The sequence below is a fragment of the Mandrillus leucophaeus genome, unplaced genomic scaffold (genome assembly GCF_000951045.1).
Source record: "Mandrillus leucophaeus isolate KB7577 unplaced genomic scaffold, Mleu.le_1.0 Scaffold1865, whole genome shotgun sequence".
NCBI classification, from domain to species: Eukaryota; Metazoa; Chordata; class Mammalia; order Primates; family Cercopithecidae; genus Mandrillus; species Mandrillus leucophaeus.
Window position 1 is genome coordinate 46,411 of NW_012101882.1, and position 19,170 is coordinate 65,580.

The 19,170-nt window shown below is 37.0% G+C and overlaps 1 pseudogene; it reads right to left on the bottom strand.

The window, feature by feature from the left end:
* Positions 1-12,380: 12,380 nt before the first annotated feature.
* LOC105538195 lies at positions 12,381-18,933 on the bottom strand (annotated as a pseudogene).
* Positions 18,934-19,170: the final 237 nt, after the last annotated feature.

The window sequence follows — 19,170 nt, forward strand, 5'->3', positions numbered from 1 at the left end:
GCGGAGAGTCACTCTTTTTAGGTGACTGGTCCAGAGATATTTCCCAATGCCCCCTGCACATATAGCCCAGACAGACGACACACATTACCTTGTTGCTTAGCCCAGTGATATGTCACAATGCGTCTTGAGGGCAGGGCACAAACAGGATCGAACAGTCACATCATTAAGTACTAGGCTTAGTGATATGTTATAACCTTACCTGTCAGCAGGGTCCAGGTAGGCGAAAAGATTTACATTACCTAGGTGCAAAGTAGAGAGATACATTACAATTCCTTTAAGGGAAGTGTCTAGGCAAAATAGTCACATCACTTAGGTGTTTGTCCCAGGTATAAGTCACAAGATATCTCTGTGCTGAGCTCAAAACAACTGTCAAATCACTAGGGTTCGAGGTAGAGGTGTATGTCACAATTATAACTGTGGGAAGGCCCGGATATGAGACCCCCCAATCCCGCACATTTCTCCACTCCAAGTAGAACAGTCAACAACTCCTGTGAGTTGGGTCCAAGTACATGAGTCACAATGTCAACAGTGGACTGCATCTTCACGTGAGAGCCCCAAGCCCTTCTCCAAGCTTTGTCCTGGTAAGGGAGTCACAGACTCAATGCTGTGCGGAATCTTGGTGGGAGCATCACCATTTCACCTGTGGACTGAATCCACCTGTGAGAGTCACAACTCCAAATTCCGACTGCCCATGGTTGTGAGGCTTAGAACCTCAGTTGCAGGCTGTGTACATGTGGGCATGTGACAATTTCGACGTTTGGCTGTGTGGTCATACAGGTCTCTATATCTCACCTGTGAACTGGGTCCTGTTATGACATTCTCTGTACCACTCAAGGGGTATATTAGATATGCATGGGTTTTATAGTCCTCTGACCTCCATACAGTTAGAAGGCCCAGGACATTACCCATTGCTTGAAGCCTAGTTATGAGAGTCAAAATCTCTCCTTTTGGCTTGGCCCACGTGTAAGTGTTACCATAATTTCTGTGAGTTGGGCCCAAGTGCATGCCGCCTTCTCAACTGTGGAGATTTACAGGCAGATGCAGTGAGAGTTGAGATGGGAGGAGAACCGAGATGTTCTCTGTGAGGGTGTAATTGTTATTGTCCTGGGGCTGTTTCTAGATATTTTCAAATAAAATAAATTCAGAGACTTTAACCTAAAGGAGCATTGCAATGGTGGAAGCACCAAGCATAATATCTGCAAACATCTAAAATACTAGGCAGAAAAGAGCTGTCTTTGAAATGGAGGAGGAAGGTAAATTAGAAAGAAGGGTGGGAGAGGAAGGGCACAGTGGAGGGTGGCAAAATCCATTCAAGATTGGAGAAGGTTTCACCCTGAAATCAGCCTGTTCTTGGGAGGAGCATAAAGAGGGGTTGTATGTTTACTCAGATTGAAGGTGGAACAGAGTCCAGGGGCCTGGGGGAAAAAAGAAACAAGCAAACTGTGCATAACAAGTATTTCCTTCTGAACTCTGAAGACAAAAGTACTTAATTGTTTATGAGGAACAAATGGGAATGTGGAGAATCTGTGAATCTTATGTAAAATTTATTCCTGTTGGCAGATCCCAGCCCCCCCACCAAAAGAATCAAATCACCTGGGTGCTGCTTCCCATGAAAAGTCACAAGCGCTTTTGAGTGCAAAGCCCATGAAGCAGAGGCGATTCACATTACCTAGGCGATGATCCCAAAGATATTTCACAATGCTCTCTGTGGGGAGGGCCCAGGGAGATGAGTCACCTCACTTGAGTCCTGGGCTCAGAAAACGTCACAATCTTCCCTGATGGAAGAGCCCAGGAAAGAAGGAAGAGCCACCACCTAGGTGTTTCACCCAGTGATTTGTCAAAATCTGTATTGTGAGCAGAGTCCAGGCAAGTGAGGAGAGTCGTATCTAGAAGAGGATGTACCCTCTAGGTCACAATGATAAGGGTGTTTCTTTGCAATAAGCTGTTCTCACAGAACACAAAGAATTAGAGAGTTTGCTTACATCACTATTTACCAGGACTCACTACCCACCCATCTTTCTTGTGTACCTTTCTTTCTCTGAATTGTGTTTATTATAATAACCTGGTAAACATAGGTCAAATATTTTGCCAAGTTCTGTGAGTAGTTTTATCGATTATTCTATAGTGCTATGCAAGTACATTGTTTTCTTTCTAACTTTGTCTGAATAATCTACTGTTTTCAGTAGAGTAATAATATCTTCTATTATTATCATAATGGTCTTTTTTTCCTACAGTAATATATCAAATATATATTATTATATAGATAAATAGGTATATTTTATTATATACGTATATAAATATGTTTACTTATTTATGTGCTCCAATGTTGGGTGCATATATAAATTGTTATAGCCTTTTGACAAATTAGCTTGTTGTCATTATATAGTGAACTTCTTTATATCTTGTGACAGATTGTTTCTAGAAGTCTATTTTGTCTGATATAAATATAGCCACTAATACACTCTTTTAGTTATTATTGGCATAGTAATTGTTTTTATGATTTAACCATTAACCTATGTGTAACCTTAAATCTAAAACAAGTTTCTTGTGTAAAACACTTGTTATATTTTTTAATGTCTTTTTTTTTTATTATTATACTTTAAGTTCTGGGGTACATGTGCAGAACGTGCAGGTTTGTTACATAGGTATACACATGCCATGGTGGTTTGCTGCACCCATCAACCCATCATCTACATTAGGTATTTCTCCTAATGCTATCCCTCCCCTATCCCCCCACCTCCTGGCAGGCCCCAGTGAGTGATGTTCCCCTCCCTGTGTCCATGTGATCTCATTATTCAACTCCCACTTATGAGTGAGAACATGCGGTGTTTAGTTTTCTGTCCTTGTGTTAGTTTGCTGAGAATCATGGCTTTCAGCTTCATCCATGTCCCTGCAAACCACATGAACTCATCCCTTTTTATGGCTACGTGTATTCCATGGTGTATATGGGCCACATTTTCTTTATCCAGTCTATCGTTGATGGGCATTTGGGTTGGTTCCAAGTCTTTGCTATTGTGAACAGTGCTGCAATAAACATACGTGTGCATGTTTATTGTGTGCATTTATAGCAGCATGATTTATAATCCTTTGGGTATATACCCAGTAATGAGATTGCTGGGTCAAATGGTATTTCTGGTTCTAGATCCTTGAGGAATCACCACACTATCTTTCACAATGGTTGAACTAATTTACACTCCCACCAACAGTGTAAAACCTTCCTATTTCTCCACATCCTCTCAAGCATCTGTTGTTTCCTGACTTTTTAAAGACTGCCATTCAAACTGGTGTGAGATGGTTTAATTAGATTCCATTTGCCAATTTTGGCTTTTGTTGCCATTGCTTTTGGTGATTTAGTCACAAAGTCTTTGCCCATGCCTATGTTCTGAATGGTATTGCCTAGGTTTTCTTCCAGGGTTTTTATGGTTTTAGGTCTTACATTTAAGTCTTTAATCCATCTTGAGTTAATTTTTGTATAAGGTGTAAGGAAGGGGTCCAGTTTCAGTTTTCTGCATATAGCTAGCCAGTTTTCCCAATACCATTTATTAAATAGGAAATCCTTTCCCCATTGCTTGTTTTTGTCAGGTTTCTCAAATATCAGATGGTTGTAGATATGTGCTGTTATTTCTGAGGCCTCTGTTCGGTTCCATTGGTCTATGTATCTGTTTTGGTACCAGCACAATGCTCTTTTGGTTACTGCAGCCTTGTAGTACAGTTTGAAGTCAGGTAGCATGATGCCTCCAGCTTTGTTCTTTTTGCTTAAGATTGTCTTGGCTATGTGGGCTCTTTTTTTGTTTTATATGAAATTTAAAATAGCTTTTCCTAAATCTGTGAAGAAAGTCAATGGTAGCTTGATGGGGATAACATTGAAGTTTTAATCTCTTTAGACATTTTGGGAATGTTTTAGTTCATTTTCTGCTTCAATAACAAAATATTCTAGAGTGGGCAATTTATAAAGAAGAGAAGTTTACTTAGCTCATGTTTTTAGATGCCAAAAGTCCAAGAACATGCCATTGCCATCTGATGAGAATCATATTTCCACGTCACAAAATGGTCAAAGGCATAAGGGGGATAGAAGGTGTACACCAGAGAGCTTACCTTTATGATGGAACCACTCTCATGACAACTAATTCATCCTGGAAATAATTACATTAATTCATTCACAGAGTAGAGCCCTCATGACCTAGTCAATTCCTAAATGTCTATCTTTCTAATTTTATAACAATGAGTTAAATTTCAACATAAATTTTGGAGGGGACATTCATACCATAGCAATGTGTTTTTGTTGGGTAATTTGACTTTTTATATTTAAAAAATATTGATAGGTAAGTACTTATTACTGTCATTTTGTTAATTGTCTGATCATTTAGTAGTTTCTTTGTTTTTTATGCTGTCTTCTTTTGTGTTTTTGTTGTTTTTTTTTTGCTTTTATTATTGTTATATGCTTTGATCCCTTCTCTTTTTTGTATCTATTGTAACTTTTTTCTTGTAATTACCAAAAGACTTACATAAAGCATCTCATAATTATGAGTCTTGCTTAAGATAATGACAATTTATCCTCTATGCATAAAAAGACTCAACAACTGTACTTTTTTCAACACACAATTTATGTCACACTTTAAGGTACATTGCCTTAAAACCATCCTCTACAAATTTTTCAACATTCTCTTTTAAAGCTTCTATGTGGGCTGAGAGAAAAGCTACAAAGGACTGCAACACTCCCTTAAGTTGGAGGCAAAACATTAGTCCTCATCTTGCTGACCAAGCTCCTAGCCTCCTGAGTGGGCTGCCTGTGACCATATTATAAATTTCAGGCCAGCCTCTTCTGTCTTTTGGCATCTCATCAGCCGACCTGGATTTCATGTTCTTCAGAAAATCTTTGACCTTTCTTAGGTGAATCTTTAGTATTTCCTCATGGCTTTGATGCTTCATTTGGTCCAAGAGCTCATCAAGGTGGGCCTCCTGGACCTGAGATCTGCCTCCAAAACAAGAAGAGGCTGAAATGAGACACCAGAGCTCAAAAAGTTTAAATGACATGCAGAGATTCTGCAAGTAGAACTGAAGACCAGGCACCCAGACAGGTGCAGAAACCTTATTACCACCAAAAAAGGTACCAAATTTATCACTGACCCCCCATTTGTCTCTGCTTTGGGCCACTGGGCCACTCTCTCTTTCTGGAATGTTCTTCCTTCCTCACTTTCCATTTACCAGGACCCAATACATATCACACTCCTCAGGAACACTTACCCCACCTATTTGGTCCCCTTCTATACCTTCCTGTGGCACTTGGTTCTTACTTTTCTTCTCACCATTTATACTTCAACTCAGATACAATGTACAAACCCTATTCACATCCTAGAGTTTATCATGGTGCCAGGCAGAAACACAAAATCAGCCCAGGTGTGGTGGTTCACACCTGTAATCCAGCACTATGTAAGAATTGCTTGAGCTCAGTACTTCAAGACCAGCCTGGGCAACATGTTGAGACTCCATCTCTACAAAAAAATTTAAAAATTAGCTGGGCATGGTGCTGCAGGCCTGTGATTTCAGCTACTCAAAAGGCTAAAGTGGGAGGGTCACTTGAGCCTGGGAGTTCTAGGTTTGAGTGAGCTGTGGTCACATTGCTACACTCCAGCCTGTGTGACAGTGAGACCCTGCCTTAAAAAAAGACAACAAAATTATATTATTATATAGCTTTCTAAGAACGATATATACATAAACAAATACATAATTCTGTAGCATCATAATGATGGTGCATAAAGCATTCTATTTCGTTTATAGAATCTGAAAGAGAAGAGCGTAAAAACAATTATAAACCTTTGTTTATGGATATGTTATATAAAAATATAAAAACAAATATATAATGTAACTTAAGTTTGAGGAGAGATGCAAAGAGAGAAAATTTTGTATGCAATGAAAGTTAATTTGTTACCAGCTTAAAATATATTGTAACTTCAAGATGTTTTATTTAATCATCCTGATAACCATGAAAAATACCTGTAGAGATTTGGAAAAGAAAATGAGAAAGGAACCAAATAATATCACTACAAAAGAAAAGAATCCATGAGGCACAAGAAAAGCAGTAAGAGAGAAAATGAGAAAAAATAATAGCTACAAAAAGGAAACACAAGTAACACTGTAGGTAATATGATTTAGCTCTGTGCTTCCACCCAAATCTCAAGCCAAGATGTAACCCCCCCATGTGTCAAGGGAGGGACCTGATGAAAGGTGATTGGATCATGGGGGTCCATGAGGATTTTCCTCATGCTGTTCTCATGATAGTGAGTGACTACTTATGAGATCTGATGATTGAAAAGTGTGGCACTTCCCCCTCTCTCTGTCTCTCTCCTGCTCCCCCATTGTGAAGACATGCTTGTTTTCCCTTTCTCTTCCGCCATAATTAAAAGTTTCCTGAGTCCTCCCAGTCATGCTTCCTTGTAAGCCTGTAGAACTGTCAGTCAATTACACTTCTTTTATTTATAAATTATTCGGTCTCAGATGGTTTTTATAGCAGTGTAAAAAAAGACTAGTATAGTAGCCACAGTAACTCTACCTGTTACTAAAATTCAAAAAAACATATGATGTTCATCATCACTAGAACATCCATACAAGAAATGCTAAAAGGAGACTTTTATGTTGAAAAATAAAACAATGCTAGACAGATAATTATAAAACCATATAAAAATATAGAATTCTCTGTTAGAGGTAAATATACCAAAAAATAGAGAATTTTCTATTATCATAATGATGGTGTATAAAATACACATAATTCTGCTATAAAATTGTAAAAAGAAAAACACTAAAAATGTGCATATATGTTTGTTAATAAGTACACATTATAAAAATTTATATGTTGTAAAATTAATAAGGTAAAATTGTATTGTTTTAACATAATAAGATAAAGAAGAGATGTAAAGAGGTAGTTCTTTGTATGCAATTAATGTGAAATTGTTATGAGATAAAATATATTGATATAATTTTAAAGTGTTTTGTGTAATCTCTATTCCTCCTGGTGATCACAAAGAAAATATCTATGGAAGTCACACAAAAGAAAATAAAAAAGAAATCAAAACATGTCCATACAAAATCAATAATGAATAAAAAAAGGCAGTAAGAGGGAAAAGGAGAAAAAAAAACATAACTATAAGAAACAGAAAATAATTGATGGCAAAAGAAATTCTTTTTCTATAGCAATTACTTTAAATATAAATTAATTAAACTTTCTATACAAAAGCATAAAAAGAATTAAGGGATTCACAGTGAACAATATCCAAAAATACGCTGTTTTTAAGAGACTCACTTTAGGTCTAAGGAACTAAATAGGCTGAAAGAAATAGAATGAAAAAGAATAATCCACATGAATAGTACCAAAATAGGACAGGGTCATCATACTTATTTTATCTGAAATACGCCTCAGATTAAAACTGTCAAGAGGGCAAGGAATACTATTATGTAATGATAAAAGAGTCAATTTGCCAGGAATCTCTAGGAGGTATAAATATAAATATGCACATAATATAAGGGTTCCCAAATACATGAAGTAAATATTGACCGAAGCAAAGCAAGAAATATACATCAACACAATAATTGTGGGAGACTTTAATACCCCACTTTTAATAATAAATAGAAAAAACAGGTAAAAGAGCAATACAAAAGAAAACTTGAACAACATTAAAGACCAATTAGATCTAATAGACATATATAGAGCTTTTCAGTCAACCATACCAGAATAAACAATATTCCCAATCACATGACACACACTGAAGAATAGACAATACATTAGGACACAAAACAAGTCTTATTACATCTAAGAAGACTGAGACTATACAATGTATTCTTTCCGGCCACAATAAAGTGAAACTAGTAGCTAAAAGCAGAAGGAAAACTGTCATATCCCAAAATATGCAGAACTTAAGCAATAAACCTTGAACCCACCCTTGTTCAAGAGTCAGATGACTTCATATTGTTAAAATGTTAATACTGCCTACATTGACATACAAGTTCAATGTAATCCCTAGGAAAATTACAACGGTACTTTTTTGCTGAAATATAAAAAAAAATCTAAAATTTATATAAAATCTCAAGCTACCATGAATAGCCACCATAGCTTTAGAAAAGAAGTATAAAGTTGGTCGGGCGAGATGGCTCACACCTGTAATCCCAGCACTTTGGGAGGCCAAGGTGGGTGGATCACGAGGTCAGGAGTTCAAGAACAACCTGGCCAAGATGGTCAAACCGCATCTCTACTAAAAATACAAAAATTAGTCGGGCGTGGTGGTGGGCACCTGTAATCCCATTTACTGGGGAGGCTGAGGCAGGGAATTGCTTGAACTTGGGAGACGGAGGTTGCAGTGAGCCGAGACTGTGCCACTGCACCCCAGCCTGGGCAACAGAGTGAGACTCAGTCAAAAAATAAAAAAAGGAAAGAAGGAAGAAAGGAAGGAGGGAAGGAAGGAAGGAAGGAAGGAAGGAAGGAAGGAAGGAGATCTGCCCCCCTTGGCCTCCCATAATGACAGGATTACAGGCGTGAGCCACTGCACCCAGCCAAGAGGAGGATTATTTTCGTATAACCTAAGCACAATCTCCTTTATACTACTTAATTCATCTCTAGATTACTTATTATATCTAAAGCAACATAAATGCTATGTAAATAGTTCTGTATTGCTGAGGGAATAATGACAATAATGTCTGTACATGATCGGTACAAAAGTAAACATTGTATGCTTAACTACATATTTTATTCAAGATTGCTTTGAATTCGCAGATGTGTTACTCATGGATTTAAAGAGCCAAATCATGTGTGTGTGTGTGCATTTGTGTGTGAGTGTAGAAAAATAAATTCAACACCCCGTACCTACTAACTACTTAATCAAACTTTACCCCTACATTTGAAGCTGTCTGTATTGTCTACACAGTGTTTCCCAATATAACTCTTTGCCTCTCTACCTCAGAAAATCATCATTCACCTTAAGTTTTGAGAAAGTATAATTCCTCTGACTTTTATTATTAATTATACTACATATGTAGGTATCTAAATAATACATTGTTTAACTTTGTAAGTTTTAAAACTTTCTGTAAAGATACATGCTGTGTATACTTCTGTAATGTTCTTTTCTTATTCAACATTGTAATTTTAAAAGCCTTTCACGTTTTAGTTTCTTCCTCAAATGTATGTATTGTTTATAAGTTAGTCTCTTAATTGAAGATACTGAAATCTACCTCAAAGAGAATTCTTGAGAGATAATAAATGCAAAGTTCTCATAGCAGTGCTTGACTCATTGTAGATGTCCAATAGTGCATATATAATAGGATATATAATGTTTTAAAATTAATATATGTAGTATTATAGTGGTTAGTCCTTTCTCTGTAAATCTATTTCATAAACTGCATTATTCATTAAAAGTTTTTTGCATTAAAAGTTATTAAACTGTAATAATATTTGAGTGATATGAACCTTCGGGTAAGGACTCATTCTAGAGACTTGAAGTTTCAGTATAGCTAAGATTTAAATTTTCTATGTGTCAAATTATTGTTAAACATGTTTTTTTAACTTTAAACAAACTAAAAGTATTATTTTTATTTTTATAATTTATACTTTCCAAATTCTCTGTTGAACGTTTTTAATGAACCTATGTGACAGAGCTGTCATCACACTGTGCAAATTGTTTTGTCTTTTTTTACAATATTACATTATTTACTCACTTATATTGGTGTGGCCCACATTGTTGTAATTTTAATAACTTTGTTTGTTTCACCAATATTTATATTGGTTAGAAGGGGAATAAGTGAAGAGAAAGAAAATGCAGTCATCTGGCTCTGAATCCTTACCAGGAAGTATTTTGGGATCCCAAGTTCTTGCACAGAGCTCACCATACACTTTTGTTGGCTAATATTTTTTTATGGAAGCTTCTGGTACAGTTTCTACTGTGCTGTAGAAGGTTAGCTTTGATCTCGTAAGCTGACAACAATGAATTTGTGGCTGTCTGGGACCCTGTGCTAAAGAGAACTGGAAGTCATATACAGGCTCAGTAGGAAAGAGGTCTCTGATTTATTTCTGCTGTTGCAATAGTCACATGTCCCAGCGATGCCTGCTCAGCAACTCCTACTTGTTATGACAGGACTTGTTGTGGGGTTTCATGGGGATGTGAGAAGAAAAATAATGGTCAGGGATAACTTCTGGTGCTCCCCTCAGGGAAAAGGCCTCAGGCCTGAGAGTCATCAGCAGAGACATGGTATCTAAAGCTTTGAAACTATGTGGGACAACTCTGAGAAGAGAGGGACATAGGGTGCGAAGAGGACTAAGAATTACTGGAGATGTGGTGGAAAAGAATGAGTAGAATGACAAAGGTCAAAAAAATTCATGAGTGGGGTCTTCAACAAAACAGGAAAGTGTTTCAAGAAGTAAGTCTTCAATTGGATTATCCATGTCCAATAGAGCTCACAGATTGAGCAAAATAAGAACAAACACTTAACCTTGATTTTAGTCAAATAAAATTATTTTATCCATTTTGTCTAGATTTTCTAATTTATGTGTTTAGAGGTGTTCATAACATTCTGTTAATTTCAGAGCACTCTTTAGTGTACTGTGGTGTAACAACCCGTTATCTACATGCTGAATGAGAACAGAGTTTCAAGGAAAATGCAGAGTCATTAAATCTTGAGGTAATGCCCAGAAATAAATAAGAAAATTCTTCAATAAACCCTTGGGAAATTACCATCCAAGTGTACTTTTGATTCTTTTCACAGAAAGACAAAGGAATACTGACTTTTTTCCAACCGGAATCCTAAAGAAAGCTGAGTAAAAATCTGTTACTGCGAACCATTTGGAATCAATAGGTACATCAGATAAGAAGGTTTTAAGGTTTGAAACTACAGGAAACCTCAATATCACACCGTCGAAGGCCCACATCCACACGATCTTCACAGAGTAAATTTTTCTGACCCCATCTTATCTGACAGAAGAATGTCTTCAGGCCCCCAAATCAATTTTCAGAGGCTGGTCTTTTAGCTCATTTAGACGAAAAAGCAAATCACACTTTCTGAGCCAGGAGACAACAAAAAGACCGATCTCTATAAAAAGTGCAAAACATAAACAAAAAGTTGTTATTTTTAAGTATTTGTTTAGTAAGAACTCTTTCTCATTAGTCTCTGAATATTTGGAATGTATTTATAGAGTCATTAAAATATAATTCTGTGAAGAAACCAATAAATCAACATTTTTATTTTATGTGGCTACATACCCAAATTATGTAGCAATGTTAAACAAATTCAGTTTTTGAGCCCAAATTAAATTATTTGTGTCCCTAAACTTTCCCTTGTAACTTTTCTTACAGCAATGTAATTTTGAATTTTAGCCAAGGATAAATTTTTTTTTTTTTTTCAGACAAGGTCATGATTCTGGAGAAACATTGATTTAGATATATGAAATTTTCCTTGTAGTACATTTTTATTCAAAATACATAAATATGCTGAATTTAAAACAATTTTCCAAAACAACTGTGTTTGGCCAAGATTCAAGAAGCCCCAGAATGTCTTATCCAAAACAATCAGTTAAAGACTGTCAATTAAAAATTAAGCGATAGTGCTTAAATGTAATTTGTTTTGTTCTCTTTGTTTTAGAGATGAGGTATAACTATGTTGCCCAGGTTGGAGTGCAGCAGCTAGTCACAAACACAATCACCGTGCGTTACAACCTGGTCTCAAAGGATCTTCCTGACTCAGCCTCCTGAGTAGCTGGGACTAAAGGCGTATGCCACCACATTTGGTTATGTTTTTGAAAACCACCTTTACACTATTGTACCTTTTTGGATATTGGGAAACAAATATATTTTGACTCTCAAGAAAAACGCACTTGGCACACTAAAGAATGAGTCAATGAGTTTACAAAACATAAGAGGCAGGGTACAGTTGCTCCGAAATGATAGGAAACAACATTATGCCTTTGCTTTTGTTTGAAGAGAAACAAAATGTTTTCACTCAAGTTTTAAGTGCCAAAATAGCTAATTACTGTTAAAATGTCGCCAAAATGAGTACCATTACTCAAAAAATCAACTATTTCCAACAGAAAAAATTGTAGTTACCTTTTACAAGAACTGTGTGTAACTTTCATTTTTAAGGGTCTTATATCGCCTGAGTATTATAACAAACCTCTTTGCTAGATTTCAAATTAACTAATTCTAACGCAACCCAAATTAAAAACTGCTCACATTTATGAGCAAAAAATACTATTGCACATTACACTCATATGTGAAGAATGTGGGCTTTCCCCCATGCCCCCCCAAAACTGAATTACTTTCTATGAATTACATTCCATTATCTGAATTTATAACACTCAAAGTGCTTATGCTCTTCCACTGAACAAGTACATTAATATACTTGTAGCCTCAAAATTCTTCATGAACTCTGAAGTGAATACGGTGGGAGCTTCCTTTGTGAAATGAATTCGGCTAGTAGCCTGCAAACCGATACCCCCAAGTATCTAGAACAAATTTATTTTGCTCCTTTCCAATCCAAGATCTTATTGGATCACATACTTGACAAATTGTTACACGGATGTGAACAATAATCCATATTTGTGCAAATTCTTTCAAGACTTGTGGATAAGTAACCCAAGTATTCCTTCCTCCGGAATGACCACAATCCAGCCAATACATTGTTCTTACGCTTTATTAAAAGCATCTATGTTCTTGTCTTTCTTGGCTTCTTTCCATTAAAAAAGAAACTGATTCAAAACAACATAACCTTTATTGAACCCAGTCAAAGTAAAAGACGCACCCTTTAGGGATGGTGGATAAAAACTCATGGCCAACTCATCAGGTTTTTCACAGGTCCTCTCTTTTTCTCCCTGGGAAAGATTTGTAGTATCAGAAGAATTGGACTACAACTAGATGCTGTGGAGTCCTTGTTCCAAACAATGAAATTTTTATTTGATAAACTACTCTGACTTCGAAGCACTAATTAATAACATATAAAGGTGCTTAAAAGCTCCAGAGTCACTATTCTTTTCTGGGGAACCAAAGTTACTGCTTTTCACAAAATTATCATGGCAGCTGAATTTCTGCAAATGCATTTGAGAGCACTTCATCACCCAAACATAGCTCTTGGGGAAACGGTGAGCTAAAATGGTGGCAACATTTTCTAGATTCCGATTTTCCCATTGGTAATTCACAGGATGACACAGTCATAATTTCAGGGTGATTCTGCACATTCCCCAGGAAAGAGAGGACGTGGTGGCTGCGGCTCCTCCCTCGCCCGCTCCCCGGAGATGTCCCGCCGCTCCAGTACCCCGCTGGCCGCCGCCAGCAGGAGCAACTCGGCGCTGCGATGCGGGTGGGCTCCGGACTCCAGGCATGGCGGACTCCAGGCATGGCGGACTCCAGGCATGGCGGACTCCAGGCATGGCGGACTCCAGGCATGGCGGACTCCAGGCATGGCGGACTGGGCAAGCTCTGAGGCAGTGCCCGACGACGGAGGGGGAGCATCGCAAACCGCTGCTGCCGCTGAGTTCGTGGTTCTGCCTTGAGAGCAGGACCAGGCATCTCTAATTCCAAGCTGCGGCAGCAGAAGCAGCAGCCGCGGGGACCGCAAAAGCCCCAGCTGTTGGGAGACGGAGGGTGGGGGATCATAAGGGAGGGACTGCGCAGGACGCCCAACTGTACGGGCCGCCTGGCCAGGCCTGAAGCCGGCGCTGGGCGACCACGTCAGAGGCTGACTTCAGCGCGCAGCGCCGGATTTCATTCTTTCTATGGTTAAATCCTATTCCATTGTGTGTATACATCATATTTGGTTCATCCATTTATCCCTGATGGACACTAAGATTGATTCCATATCTTGGCTATTATCAGTAGAGCTATGATAAACATGGGAGTGCAGATATCTCTTCAATATACTGATTTTATTTCCTTTTGATATATACTCAATAATTAGATTGCTGGATGGTATGGTAGTTCCATTTTTAGGTTTTTGCTTTTCTTTTTTTGTTGTTGTTGTTTCTATTTTTGTTTTGAGAAATCTGCATAGCTTTCTATGCACATTTCTAACAAATAGATGAATAAATCTAAAAATGTACTAAATTTACATTCGCATCAACAGTGTATAAGTGTTCCCTTTTCTCCACATCCTCATTAAACTTGTTATCTTTCATCTTCTTGATAATTCTAAATGCGGCGAGGTGATATCTCACGTGATTTTGTTGCATTTTCCAGATGATTGGGGATGTTGAGCATTTCTTTGTGTCTTCTATGGAAAAATGTCTATTGAGGTCTTTTGCTCACTCTTCAGTTGGATTTTTTTATTTCCATTGCTGTTGAGTTGAATCCCTTATGTAATCTGGATATTAATTCCTTGGCAAATGCACATTTTTTTTTTTTTAGATTGTCCTTTCCCTCTGTTAATAAATTTGTATGCTGTCCAGAGCTTTTATTTTAATAGTTTATTGATATTAATTTTTCTGTTTTCTGACTTGATACAGAGGTAAGAGTCAGCCCTCAGCTTCAAAGGTTATCTCTCTTCTATCTCGCTACTTTTAAGAGTTTTTTCTTTTTGATGCCATTCAGTTTAAACATTATTCTTTCAAGATTTATTTTATTTATAATGATACCTAATTGTACATCTTTATGAGGTACAGTGTGATGTTTCAATGTATTTGTACAGTGTACAATGACCTAATCAGGGTAATTAGTATATCTAGCACTTTAAACATTTATTTGTGCTAATAAAATTCAAAAACCTCTCTTCTAGCTGTGTTAGAATGTACAGTGCCTAGATAAGCTCGGTCGTGGGGACCCTAACCCAGCGACGCTAGAGGAATTAAAGACACACACACAGAAATCTAGAGTGCGGAGTGGGAATCAGGGACTGACAGCCTTCAGAACTGAGAGCCATGAACACAGTTTTACCCACATATTTACTGACAGCAAGCCAGTGATAAACATTGCTTCTATAGATTATAGATTAACTAAAACGGGAGACAAAGGGATGGGCTGTGGCTAGTTATCCGCAGCAGGAACATGTCTCTGAGGCACAGATTGTTCATGCTGTTGTTTGTGGTTTAGGAATGCCTTAAGCGGTTTTCCTCCCTGGGTGGGCCAGGTGTTCCTTGCCTTCATTCTGGTAAACCAACAACCTTCAGCGTGGGTGTCACAGCCATCACGAGCATTTCACAGAGCTGCAGAGATTTTGTTTATGGCCAGCTTTGGGGCCCTGTTTATGGCCAGATTTGGGGGCCTGTTTCCAAGAGAACAGTACATTATTATTAGCTATGGTCACCCTTCTATGTAATAGAACACCAAAATTTAGTCTCTAAATCAAAGTAACTTTGGAACTTTGACAAGCCTCTCCGCATCCCTTCATCCCTTCACTCTCCCTAGCCTCTGGTAACCACCATTCTAGTGTCTACTTCTATGAGATCAACTTTTTAAGATTTCACATATGAGTGACATCATGTGGTCTTTTTCTTTCTGTGACTGGCTTATTTCACTTAACATAATGTCTTCTAGATACATCCATGTTAACATGAATGACAGCTCATTCTCTTTTATTACTGAATATTATTTTTTTTGTGTGTGTGTGTGTGTGTATAACATTTTCTTCATTCATCTGTAGATGGGCACTTATACACTGTTGGTGAGAGTGTAAATTGGTACAACCATTAGGGAAAACAGCATGGAAGTTTTTCAAGAAATTATAAATAGAACTACCATAAAATCTCACTACTGGATATATGTCAAAAGGAAATGAAATCAATCTATCAAAAAGATAATCGCACTCCCATGTTTATTAAAGCACCATTCACAGTAACCAAAGCCATTCTTTCTTTTAAGGATTTTAAATCTTTTTTTTGACACATTATACTCTAAACTTTAATAAGATTCATGTCTTGTTTCCAATTTCTGAAACTTATGAGTCACCAATTCTTTGAATATTGCCTTCCTGTTTATATAGTCTAGTAAAACAAATGTTTTTCATTTCTTCTCATCTAATCTTCATATATATTTGTATTTTGTATTCATTTGCCTTCTACAAAGTATATGACTACATTAATTGTGGTCAACATTTCAGTGCAGTAGTCTGCTCATCAGCTCAGTCCCTTTTAATGTGTAATTTGTATGCTGTATATTAAATTGTTTTACTACATTTTCAATAGTTTACTTTCCATTTGGCTCTTTTCCAAACATGACTGGACAAGCTCATAGTTTTTTTCCCACAGTATTTTGGCTTCATTTTTTTAGTTATATTGGCAAACATTTAAATATAAACCTCATATCTGAGTTTTATGTACCATATAATTTATCTAAGGCTTCACACTAGTAGTGTATCTCCTTTTGTGCAACATAATTTATAATTTAGTTCTCACATATGGAACACAGCATACTCTGGATGCCCGCAGGCAATTTATCTGTGTTTATTCCATATGCCTTGTCAGAAGCTGAACAACCCACATGGATCTGACATCCTCATGATCAGATGCATCTGAATGGAGCACTGGCCTCTTAGGTTGATACTTCTCTGGATCATTACTTTTATTTTCCTCTGGTGATGACAAGTTTCCATAATTTCATTTCAACTACATTAGGCATTTTGTGAATTCTTGTAACTTCTTGGTGATTTTAGTATCTACATTAAGCTTTCAAAGCATGTTGTTTTCCTAAAAAGCAGAAAGGTCAACAGTTGCATACATGAATAAAATATTTTACATAGATTTTCTATGGCATAGATCATCACCTCATGAGAAATTCCAAGTTTCTTCATTTGAAATACTGCTGTCTTCAATCGACCATATTGTAATGATGTAGCAGGACAAGCTGCAGACAAAACCCCTCAGACTCCTAGGTAAAGAAGGAAGGGCTTTATTTGGCCGCGAGCTACGGCAAGACTCACATCGCCAAAAACCAAGCTCCCAGAGTGAGCAATTCCTGTCCCTTTTAAGGGCTTACAACTCTAAGGGGGTCTTTGTGAGGAGGTTGTGATCGATTGAGCAAGCTGGGGGTACTCGTCACTGCATGACTGGGGGCTGCATGCACCGGTAATCAGAATGGAACAGAACAGGACAGGGATTTTCACAATGCTTTTCCATACAATGTCTGGAATCTATAGATAACATAACTGGTTAGGTCAGGGGTCGATCTTTAACCAGGCCCAGGATGCAGCGCCAGGCTCTCTACCTGTGGATTTCATTTCTACCTTTTAGTTTTCACTTCTTCTTTCTTTGGGGGCAGAAATTGGGCATAAGACAATATGAGGGGTGGTCTCCTCCCTTAATAATTTGTCGAATGTGATTCCTTTTTTACCATTAGAAAAGTAATTATGTATTATGCACGAATTTCTGAAATACTGCACTGCAGTAAGTAGTATATGGTCACATTAATTTTTTCCTTTAACATAAAACTAACATGGGTAAAATTATTTACCTGAATCAAGGTCTTTGGCTTCAATTCCTATTCTACTTCATTAGCACTTCCCTACCTCCATAAAAGGCATCATTTGAATTTTGTTTAAATTAGAATTTTAATTTAGAATTTTTCAAAAAATTTTTTAATGTTATAATGTTTTTGTTGCAATTGAGGACATTTTCAATAAATATCTTAAACTTGAGGCCTTGGCTAAGTATTCCTTTTGTACTAGAAAACAGATTTCTCTGGCACAACTCCATTGCCTGCAATAATGTTTATGAAAACTACAAATGCCAGCACACTATTTCAGCACTCTACTCAGTTGTTCATATCTAAATATCTCAGTAGCTGTGATACAAACCAAATATAAATACTGAATATATAGTACAAATAAACAGATTATTCACAGAAGAAAACAATAACAGACTAATTTTCTACAATATGTCACCTGTTCATTAGTTCTTCAATAATATTATTTAGGCTATTTCAGGTACAAGAAGTTCTTTTCTCTAGGTTCTAAAGGGCATAAACAAAGATGCATAGAATCAGATTTATTTTTATAATTTTTTTTTTTTTTTTTTGCTGTGTGCCTTACTGTGAATATATGGAGACAAAGACAAATATGTACATTTGAGTTATTAGTGGTTATATGTATTTTGCATATAGAGCTTTTTGCTTATATTGAAGTTGTAATGACAAGATAAAATAATGAAGTTTGATAAACTCATCTGTGCCCTGTAAACTTTAGTCCACTTACTGTGTAACTTGATTCAGTCATTATTTGTTAGTTTAAAAGCTGGTTTTAAAAAGCTGCAAACCAAACTTTATTACACATTTCAGAATCAGGGAGGGGTAAACTGTGACAGAGTTCCTATGTGCCACAGGCTTTTTTGAGGAGAAAAGTTTCTGCAAAAAAATAAAATAAATAAGTGTTTCCAAATTTTATTTTTTAAAACGACTGAGATTTTTTCTATGATTAACCTTCACTCTACGTCCCTTTTACCCAAGGCATGGTCTCTGGGTCATCTTTTTAAGGTTCAGTTTCTCAGACGTTTTCAGCAAACCTCTCTCATGCTTTGTGCCAGTTTTTTTTTTTTTTTGGTGAAGGTGAACATCTTCAATTGAGGATGGATTTCGTGTCCTCGAGCCTATGTGTGTTCGCTGAACCTGACACTAAGTTGGAGTTTTCATTCCCCCATCATCTTCCTCAGCCCATCTCCTTTTTTCCAGCCCATCTTCAACATCTTCCGACCTCTGTTGCTATCAGTAATTTTAGAATGAATAGATGCAGAAGCATCATCTTTTTGGAAAGTTCCTTCACTTCCAATCTGCTCACTACATTTCCCAGCTCTATTTTTATATTTTAGAATCTTTAGTGTCAATACGGATGAATAGTCTGTATTCTGTAAACCACAATTTACTCGTATTTTTAAAAGTATTTTATTATTTCCAACTCTTTTTCTTCTTACTTCTTGTTGGACCAACAAACATTCACCTTTCTTACGAAGGTGAGTGTGAGATCTAACCTGCTGTGGCTTCCAGCCATCACAGGTATCACTGCCAGGGTGAATGTGAAAGGGTAACACAGTCTCTCCAATTTTCATTTCATGTCTATGTATGCTTAAGTACGTAAGGGTCACATTTAGTTTTCACTTGAACAATCCATTTTTCACTAACAATTGTTCCAATTTGACCATCTTGATCTACAAGGACATAACTTTGTTAGTCATGGTCAAAATTCACAACACTAAGAATTATGAAATGATAATAGTGGCTATCAGTT